Here is a 10950-nt window from a genome sequence, read left to right on the forward strand (position 1 = left end):
ATTAGACTAGAACAAGACTAGGTCGAAAACAATTATTTGTTTGGACCGTGTTTGGTCAATGTGCTAAAATGTAGCCAATTATGTTACTACATACAACATTACTGCATTATTACATGAATAAATTCTTAGCCTGTGCTATGATATGTTCAGTATTCTTTCAGCTCATGTCTTTGCTTTTCTACAGGAATACTAACACCTCATTGAAATATGAGGACATCATTTCCAAAAGTGATCAGATCCTATCAGGATCTCCTACTATCTATCAGCTGAAACCTAAGAAAGAGAAGATTGGAGCTCTGACAAGAATGACTCTTGGTGAAAAAAATCCAAACAAGATAAATAAAACCATCTTACTTCTTGGTGAAACAGGATCAGGAAAATCTACTCTGATCAACGCTCTGGTCAACTACGCCATGGAAGTGGAGTGGGAGGATGATGTCTGGTTTCAGATCGTAGAAGACGAGAAGAGAAAGTCAATCAGAAAGTCAGACATCAGATGTGATCGTGTACCAGATCTTTGGTTTTGAAGATAAACCTCTGCCCTACTCTCTGACCATCATCGATACTCCTGGATACAGAGACACCAGAGGGACCGAACAAGATGCCAGCGATCAATCAAAGATTATTTGACTTGTTTCGCTCAGTCGATGGAGTTCATGAGATTGATGCAGTGGGTCTGGTGCTGAAAGCAGGTGAGGATCGACTGAGTGACCGACTGAGGTACATCTTTGATTCAGTGGTGTCTCTGTTTGGAAAAGACATAGAGAAGAACATTGTTGCCCTCATCTTATACTCAGATGGTGAGACACCTGAAAATGTTCTGAAAGCTCTCGAAGATGCAAACATTAAATGTGCCAAAGATAAAGATGATGATCTAGTTCATTTTATGTTCAACAACCGCCAGAACACAGAGAAAATAAAGAAGAATAAGGTTGCTTTACAAAGTGCATGGGACTTAACAATGAACCAAATGGCTCAATTCACTGATTTCATTAAAGAAACTTTACCTAAGAAGCTGGAGACGACTGTTGAAGAGTTAAATACACACACCAGACTGACAGTCTGCATCAACAACCTGCAAGAAAGAATTAAGTTGATCGATCTAAAACAGAAAGAAATCCAGCTGACACATGAAGCTCTGAACAAACATAAAGAAATTAAAAACAATGAGGAGTTAACTTTAGAAGTTGATGAGGTCTACAAAGATAAAGAACCTATCAGGGGTGGTCAGTGGGGGTTATTTAATGAAGGAGCGGTCTGCTGCAAAAAATGTGAGGAAAACTGTCACTATCCTGGATGCACAGTGGCCTTGACTCCAGAAAGCTGTGAGGTCATGGAAGATGGCTGCTGCACTGTATGTGGTTGTTCTGTATCAGATCATGTGAAAGAAAAGTTTAAGTATGTGAACAAGACCAAAAAAGTTAAAAAGACCCATAAAGATGTGAAGGACAAGTATGAAAAGAACAAGGAAGGAAGTAAGCGCAAGTTGAGCCTTTTAGAAACTCTTAAGAAGAACATGGAAGAACTTCAGAAAGAAAAACATCAGTTGTTGGACAGGTTCTTTCAGCATGTTGTTCAACTGGAGCAGATCACGCTGAAGGTTGATTCACTGTACACTTGTGTTCACTTGGACTTCCTGATTGAGAAGATGAAGGAGAAAGGAGGCATGGAGAAGGTGAAGAAACTGGAAGAGATGAAACGTCGAATGGATGAACGAACCAGAGCAGCATCACGGTAAGGGTTTGGTAAACTAACAGCAGCTGGTAAAGCAAAGATGCAAATAACTAGATAAACTGATACAGATAGTTCAATTGGGATGCTAATTTAACAACTTCAAGAGATAATTAAATGTAATCACCTTTTAAATGCCAAATGTTTCATTCCTGGAAGCAGTGCCCGCTGTGGTGTAATGAACGTTTAGTTTGTTGGCCGTGGAATAAAGAGACTAAACTGCTTTACTGTAAGGTGGTGGTGGAATGGGGGGGGGTAAAGTGATTTTATTAATTTAATTATATGTTTAGCAGTGTTTGAGTTATTGCCTTTTCTTTTTGACAGAAATACCTCATCCAAACATGACGACATCATTTCCACAAGTTATTTGAGCAAACCAGGATCTCCCACTATCTACCAGCTGAAACCAAAGAAGAAGACATTCAACCTCCAACAACAAAGAAAGAGAAGATTGGACCTCTGACAAGAATGACTCTTGGTGAAAAAAATCCAAACAAGGAAAACAAAACCATCTTACTTGTTGGTGAAACAGGAACAGGAAAATCTACTCTGATCAACGCTCTGGTCAACTTCACGCCATGGGAGTGGAGTGGGAGGGATGATGTCTGGTTTCAGATCGTAGAAGACGAGAAGAGAAGACAATCAGAAAGTCAGACATCAGATGTGATCTTTACCAGATCTTTGGTTTTGAAGATAAAACTCTGCCCTACTCTCTGACCATCATCGATACTCCTGGATATGGAAGCACTGGTGGGATCGAAAAGATGTCATCATCAGTCAAAGATTATTTGACTTGTTCCGCTCAGTCGATGGAGTTCATGAGATTAATGCTGTGGGTCTGGTGCTGAAAGCGAGTGAGAATCGACTGAGTGACCGACTGAGGTACATCTTTAATTCAGTGGTGTCTCTGTTTGGAAAAGACCTGGAGAAGAACATTGTCGCTCTCATAACACACTCAAATGGTGTAACACCTGAAAATGTTCTACAAGCCTCGAGGATGCAAACATTAAGTGTGCCAAAAATAAAAAGAATGAGCCTGCTTATTTTATGTTTGTTGACAACGGAGTAAAGAGAAGAAAATAAGGGATACAGTTGCTCTAAGACACGCATGGGATGTGACAACGGCCGAAATGTATAAATTCACTGACTTTCTGAAAGAAACTTCACCTTAGAACCTGATAACAACTGTTGAAGTATTGAAATCCCACATCAGACTGACAGCCTGTATCAACAACCTGCAGGAGAGAATTGGTTTCATTGAACTGAAAAGGACAGAAATCCAACAGACTCAGGAAGCGCTGAAGAAAGACAAAGAAGAGATGAATAAGAATGAGAACTTCACTGTAGAAGTTGATGAGCCCTACAAAGATAAAAAAAAAACTGTTAATGAGAGGAGGTGGTGGGCACTTGGGCTTAAATTATGGAGGAGCTGTCTGCTGTACTGTCTGTGAAGAGAACTGTCACTACCCATGCACAATGGCCTGGTATCCAGGACACTGTGAGGTCATAAAAGATGGCCGCTGCACTGTATGTACCGGGAAGTGTCCTACATCAGATCATGTGAAAGAAAAAATGGATCTATCGTAACAAAACAAAGAAAATTAAAAAGACAGTAAAAGGAAATGAAAGAGAAGTATGAAAAGGGTAAAAGAGAAGGTGAAAAGAAAACAAGCCTTTTGGAAACTCTTGAGAAAAACATGGAAGAACTTCAGCAAGAAAAACATCAGTTGTTGGAAGAGTCCTTTCAGCATGTTGTCAAACTGGAGCAGATCGCCCTGAATGCAACACTATGCACTTATGTCCACTTGGATGTCTTGATTGAGAAGATGAAGGAGAAAGGAGACACAGAGAAAGTCCAGAGATTGGAAAAGATGAAAAGTAGAATGGATGAAGATAAAGGAATCAAAGAAGCAATGCAGTACAGGTTTGGTAAACTCACAGCAGAAAATTGTAAAGCAGCTGGTAAAGAAGCTGGTAAAGCACTTAAAGAAGCAGTGATGAACTAGATGACAGAATCCCTGAGAGCAGACAGGTTTTGTAGAAAACAAGGTCTACACTGTTGATCAAATGGGTTTCATTAAATGTATATCAAGTGTGATGTTTTTGGAAAAAAGTTTTTTTCCAAAAATTGTAAATTTCAAATTCCTGTAAACTGGCCCTCTTTGGTATACTGGCAGTTTTTTTTCTTGTAGTTTAGCTTGTACGAGAGAACAGTTTGGGACATCTCTGTATTTAAATGCAGTGAGGAAGCCCCTGCTGTTTAATGTTGAGTACAGCCCCCATATCACAAACGGAAGTCAGATCATGTTGAACACTAATACATGTTCTTTAGTTTCTTTGTGTGAGTTTAAGGATTTTGTTTCTCTAACGTGCTGTTCAGTTGATTATTGTGTAGTGTTATTCCAGATTGTATAGAGGATGTTACAGAACTGAACTCAGACAGAAATTTTCTGCTGTGTTGGAGCTGAATCTTTTATTTGATGTAGGCCTATATTCATCAATATATATGAAAATATATTATGTACCCTTGTGTCTTCATGTTTATTCATGCTTTATGACTAGTTAAAATATTTCAAAAGACATGGCTCATGTGGAAACATGTTGATCATTTCATGTTGTACTTTGTTCTTTATTTTTATTTTGAGTAGTTAAATGTATTTACAATATATATTGGGACCGAGGGTAGTGTGAGTGGTGACTGGTAGCTGGAGAGGTACCAGTCATCCTCCTGAAACTACCTAACTGCTTGCGTGGGCTGTGCATGTTAATCCATATTAATGCATGTCTATATCTATCCGTGTGTGTAGATGAAGCAAAATAACAACAAAGTAAAAAAAAAAATTAATTCCCCAAGGGGTCAAATAACTTCTTTATTATATTACCTTGTTCCTCATGAAATAACATATCCTGATTGATGTAGTTTCTGTGAATCATTAATAAAATGTCTGCTTGATGAAACCAGTTTGCTCATTGTCTTCACTGGATCATCAGCAGCTTTTTGAGTCTGAACTTTCTTCAATAAACATGTTTCTTTGTTATAATAATGACACCATTTTATTTTATACTTAGTCCTTGTTTCACTAAAAACACTCATTTACACATACATAAATAAAACTATAGAATATATACTTGAAATAGTATTATATTTCTTAATATGTTGATGTGTTGTAACATGTTGAATGTGAATCTGTCAAATAGTTCAGGTCAAACTTCTAAAGTTTAGTATTTGTTTTCAAACATTGTTGGACATAAAATAAGTGGAGGACGTAGAGACAGAAACTCACCTTTTGTTTATAATATTTCCTTTTCATGTTTCAACTTGTACATCAACTATGGCACATTCTGCCAATTAGAAAACACTTATGTCAACAATTTTTTAACAATCAATTTGATGTGAAACAAAGTTTAGGCTATTTACTAATTGCATTAGATTATTTGAATATTTTTTTTAAATTTGGTAACTGCTTGTGGCGGCAAGTTTTTTGTTGTATTTTGTCTCATGATTTTCTCTGTATGTATTTAGTATTTTTATTGTTTGTCATGTTTTGTTTTAAAAATTGTCATTTGTAAAAAGTCAAACTCAGTGAATTAATTTATAATCATAAAGGTTTCATTTGAGAAGATAAACCAGCAGTAATGTGTTCTTTTGGCCAGCAGGTGACACAAGTTTTAAATGTGAAAAGAATTTGGCCCCCAAGAGAGAGAGAGAGAGACATCTGTCAGTACCCGATCCGTTCCACCTGCAAAATCCGTCGTTTCATACCAGGATTTACGACACTACCCGATCTGTTCCACGCTAGCCTCCAATGGGAAGCTAACGTTAGTTTAGCTAACGGCTAATTCGCTAACGCGCGCTGATTGTAGCGGTTTGCCGTTAGCCTCCACAGGCATGCATGGTGGTGTTAAGAATTCTCCAAAAGACGTGTTCGTTCTGATTTCTGGAGGAAGGAGGAGAGGCTAGGGTCGAATTGAAAGTTAACTAAAAAGGTTTAATAAAACAACATGAAAACGACAAAACACAAATGTTAGACTGCAGCTGACAGCGGACTGATCTCATGCTCTCCTTGTGGAGTCACCTAAAAACTCTGTTTACAGTGTATTTGTTTGTCATGTGACATGACAAACAAATACACTGTAAACAGCGGACTCCAACTCCCTTTGCGTGGTCACAGATTGAAGTCTTGAATCTCTCTCCTGCTCCCACATTTATTCCTGCCTCTCAGGATAAGGACCCACCTCTGAATTTCTTGTCACAGACTAAAGTTGTTTATCATGGAAGTGTTGATTCTACAGTAATATGCATTTTCCTTTGTTCTATACCTTTGTTCAAGACTTATTGAACTGGGGTGAAAAAAAAAAAAGATGTTTCTTCATATGTTCAAATATAGACATCGACCTGATTAATTCTTTAGAAGCTAGGTTTTGGGTGAGGCAGTCAAATGCTGATTAGTGTAGTTATTTGATTAGATCTACCTGCAAGCTGCATAACCAAAAGTACATTGTTTTCAAAACAATACCCGGGTTTTAACTTTTTAACTTCAACAATGGCCCAGTGGTTAGCACTGTGCCCTCAAAGCAAGAAGGTTCTAGGTTCGAATCCAGGTCGTTTCTGGGCCTTTCTGTGTGGAGTTTGCATGTTCTCCCCCATGTTTGCGTGGGTTTCCTCTGGGTGCTCCGGTTTCCCCTACCATCTAAAACATGTACTAGGTTCTCCAGGCAGTGCCCTTGAGCAAGGCACTGGCTCAGATCTGGAGTTGGTCCCCAGGCGCTGGGATTGACTGCCCACTGCTCCCTTTGAGGGATGGGTTAAATGCAGAGAATGAATTTCGCTATGTGTATGTGACAATAAATACTTACCTTACAGGAAAGCTAACGTTAGTTTAGCTAATTCGGCTAACCGCTAGGTGAGACAGCATGTAGCTAAACTTTAAAAGACCCTCAAAATAAAACTTGAAAATAAACGTTAACATATATAACAGCTGTTACCGTCAGTTCTACTTTACTTGTGCTCATTTAAAATACAATCAGTCAATACTTTATTAGTCTTTATAGTCTTTATAGACCTTTATATTATAGTCTTTATTGTTATTACTGTAAAGTCTTAATTTAGCTGTAGCCTACTTTTCCCATTATGTTTGACTTAACCTTATTTTGGACTGAATCTAGCTGTCCGTTCTGCCTGCACAATCCGTTCGGCGATGCATTATTTTAGACTGAATCTAGCTGTCGGCTAGCGGTTAGCCAAATTAGCTGTTAGCTAAACTAACGTCAGCTTCCCGGTGGAGGCTAGCGTGGAACAGATGCAGCAGGTCGTAAAACAGTATTACCATCTGCGCATATGCGAACATATTGCGCATGCGCAGAACGGATCCGTGCAGGTGGAACGGATCGGGTACTGACAACATCATGGTTTTCAAACAAGCTAATTGGCAGTTGGTCAAGGCCACACCCCCACCCCTCCACCTTGCCCCCTTTTCTCCCCTTCAATAGCTACAGACACAGAAATGGCACATCCTAAGGAAAGATCATTGTGGGACTGGCTCTAGTGGCTGTCTACTAAGGTCTATATAAAAGAGACTTCAGATACAGTATTAGGGGACCACTAAGGCCTATATAAAAGAGACTTCAGATACAGTATTAGGGGACCACTAAGGTCTATATAAAAGAGACTTCAGATACAGTATTAGGGGACCACTAAGGTCTATATAAAAGAGACTTCAGATACAGTATTAGGGGACCACTAAGGTCATATATAAAAGAGACTTCAGATACAGTATTAGGGGAACCACCAAGGCCTATATAAAAGAGACTTCAGATACAGTATTAGGGGGACCACTAAGGTCTATATAAAAGAGACTTCAGATACAGTATTAGGGGACCACTAAGGTCTATATAAAAGAGACTTCAGATACAGTATTAGGGGACCACTAAGGTCTATATAAAAGAGACTTCAGATACAGTATTAGGGGACCACTAAGGTCTATATAAAAGAGACTTCAGATACAGTATTAGGGGACCACTAAGGTCTATCCAACCTTTTCCGGGTTAGCGAATTTACCCATGATTCATATCGGTTTTAACCGGAAGTCGGTTTTCCTTTTCGGTTCGAAGCCTGTGTACGTTTGATAGCTTGTAGCTTGCTAGCCTGTTCGCTGTAAAAGCCGGTGTTTCACCATGGATGAAGCACAAATGGACAAAAAACGGAGGTGGATACACACCATGGATGTTTTAACAAGTCGTGACGACAAGACCGTAACAGTCCCTCATCCATCCCTTCTGACGGAGTGGCTAGATGACATGAAGCAATGGCCCGATGTTAGCTACATTGACGTCGTTAATTACCTTTTATTTTCCGAAGGTGTTGATGGCGAAGAATTGCGTAATTACAAAAGCACAGAAGCATATACTTACTTGCATAGTAACAAAATAGGTACAGTATGGTTGAAAAACACAGCGGCTTTATATTTCTGAAGGCAGCAGTAGAGCCCAGTCAGAGTGTCAATGAAGCTAAACATACAGCATGGGCAATGCTGAGGCAAAGTGGAGTCATTGAGACAGTCGGCTGCTCTTGTATTGCCGGGTTAGGGGAAGTCGCGTATGCAGCAGCTATTCTGTGGAAGGTAAAAATAAAAGTACATAAGCGACATTACTTGACTAAATGTATTTTTATACACTTGTAATTTGATATACTTATGTTCATGCTTAATAGTAAGTGGATAAATAACAAAGACAGTATTGATGCCATTATTGCAGGTGCAAAATGCAGTGATTGGGGGGATAGCAGGGCTTGCATGTACAGATGAGCAGCGCAGGTGGAATGCAGGGACATCAAAGAACCTTGAGCCTAAACGTCTGAGTCAGATAAACTTCAAGCACCACAAGGCAGAACAGCAATACAGTAACTGTAGGGCTGTAGCCAGTCAACCACTCCCAAATACACCACATCATGTCTCACACAAAGACTTCAGAGACAGTGTGGACAAAGCCGCCATAACCACTTTTTGTCCTGAAGAACAATTTACTAGGAAAGTGTTATAATGCCTCACCATCAGCAGAAAACCCTAGCACTAGTTACAGTGCAGTTGATGACAAGATTCTTCAGCCACATCAGACACACAATTATGAGCTTAGCTGTAACTCATGCAAGGCATTCTACCAGGCATACGTTGAAGTTAGTGATGCCCCCAGCAGCTCAATTAGAATTAGAAACAAGAGAGCAAAGTGCCTCTGATTTGTGGCACAATTGTAGAAAAACCAGACTTACAGCAAGTTCTGCCAAAAAGGTCCCCGTCCATGCAACCACAAGCAGTGACAAATTTCTATGTGAGCACATATATATACCCCTCTTACTTGGTAACTATGCGACTAACTATGGTAAAGCAAACAAACATAGAGCTTGCCAAGAGCTGAAAGAAGAGGGCATGAGCATTACCCACAGGGGCACTGTTGTAAGTGTCCAAGAACCATGGCTCTCTGCCAGTCCTGATGGGGTCATTGACTCATGTGTGCTACTGGAAGTAAAATGTCCAGTGCCAACCCAGCCCTCACTTACTGAACAGCTTACTCAGAAATGCAGTGATGTCAAACTAGTAGATGGAGGGTTGCAGTTGCAGAAAACTGGCAGTAGGGGATATTACATGCAAATACAGCTTACAATGTTTTGCACAGGTCTAAAATCTGCTACACTTTTGATCTGGACACCCAAAGAGCATGTGTCCCTTACAGTGCAATATGATGAGGCATTTGTGAGGGAGCAAGTCAAGCGCATTGAGAGGTTTTTATTCTCAATTATGCTACCTCGGCTTGTAGATGAATATGCTGCAGGACGGTTTAAGCTAAATAAAAGATACATTGAGGTAATGGACAAGGTTCAGTGAACATCTACATGTGGCATGACCATAAATGTGTGCCATACATTAAGAGAATCTGAGTGAAAATTGGGATACCTTTAGACAGTGTTAAGCAAAAACATGCTGCCAGTCTTTGTTTTATGTAAAGATATGCAATGTGATTCCAACCATATATTTTCCTATAAAAAGAAAAGCATTTACGTCATATTTGAAAAGTTGAAAACATGAAATGTTGTAAATACTTTAAATATACATAATACCAGTTTGTATTATGTAGAAAAATGCATACATATTCACATTCTGTACAACACAACAAATGTTCACATACACTCGTTTTATAGACATCAGTGTTTTAGCCATTATGGAACCATTTCATTTGACGTCCTGTAAATATGGTATATACATGGATCACATATTAAATTATTAAGCTTCGTTAGGCCTATATACAGATCAGTCTCGGGTTGAGACTTGTAGTTCTGAAAGTTGCACAACTTAAAGGGTAATGTTCATGTATGTTTAATGTAGGACTTAGTTTGAGGTTCTTATTGCATTTCAGAAAATGTATTCTTTAAAAACAATGTAATATAGCAAACAATGTAATATAGCACTTAAATGCACTTAATATGTTTAGTTTGTGAGCGATATTGTAAGCAATGTAGGCAATAAAAATGTTACTATTTCCGAAAATTAAACCAAACTATTGTATATTATTGCTCTTCAATAAAACAAAAGTATTTCTCATCAGATTACTCCGATTAATCAATGGAATAATCGGTAGAATCGATTACTAAAATAATCGATACCTACGGCCCTAATTTAGAATTAGATCCTCCCTCAGATTAACAAGAGCAGCACACACTCTTAGAATCTTGTCAATTTTAGGAGCCATAGTGATCGGAACAACCTGGGGCAGTATTTTGTAAACTTTCAAACGTCGAATTGCTCTTTCCATATGAATTCTCACATGTGCGATTGGTGCAGTACTCGTCACACCGTTCCTCAGTTAGCTGTCCACGCTTTTTGTGAAAGAAGGAATTACCAACTTCACTTTTCTCTCAAACAGCAAGTCTTTTATGGTAAAGCCTCTATCTGCCATGACCTCATCTCCAGGCATTAAGTAGTCCAATATGCCTGAGTCCATAGTGATAAATTTGTCACTGCATCGCCCTCCATATGCTGCAGAAATAAACATAATTAGTCCACATGGGGCAACAGCTACCAGGTATTTCACAGTGTTATGTGAATAATAATGACTGTATGTTTCTCCTCTGGAATCAAGGTTTTTCGGTTTCTGTAAGAGGCTCTCACTGCAGTCTATAATACATGTTGTACTGGGGAAATTCTTCCTTGAAGGCTGCAGGCGTGGTTG

At 39.0% G+C, this 10950-nt stretch overlaps 1 pseudogene; it reads left to right on the forward strand.

The window, feature by feature from the left end:
• Positions 1–2173: 2173 nt before the first annotated feature.
• Positions 2174–2814, forward strand: LOC120545107 (annotated as a pseudogene).
• The last annotated feature ends 8136 nt before the right edge of the window (positions 2815–10950 follow it).

The sequence above is a fragment of the Perca fluviatilis genome, chromosome 17 (genome assembly GCF_010015445.1).
Source record: "Perca fluviatilis chromosome 17, GENO_Pfluv_1.0, whole genome shotgun sequence".
NCBI lineage: Eukaryota > Metazoa > Chordata > Actinopteri > Perciformes > Percidae > Perca > Perca fluviatilis.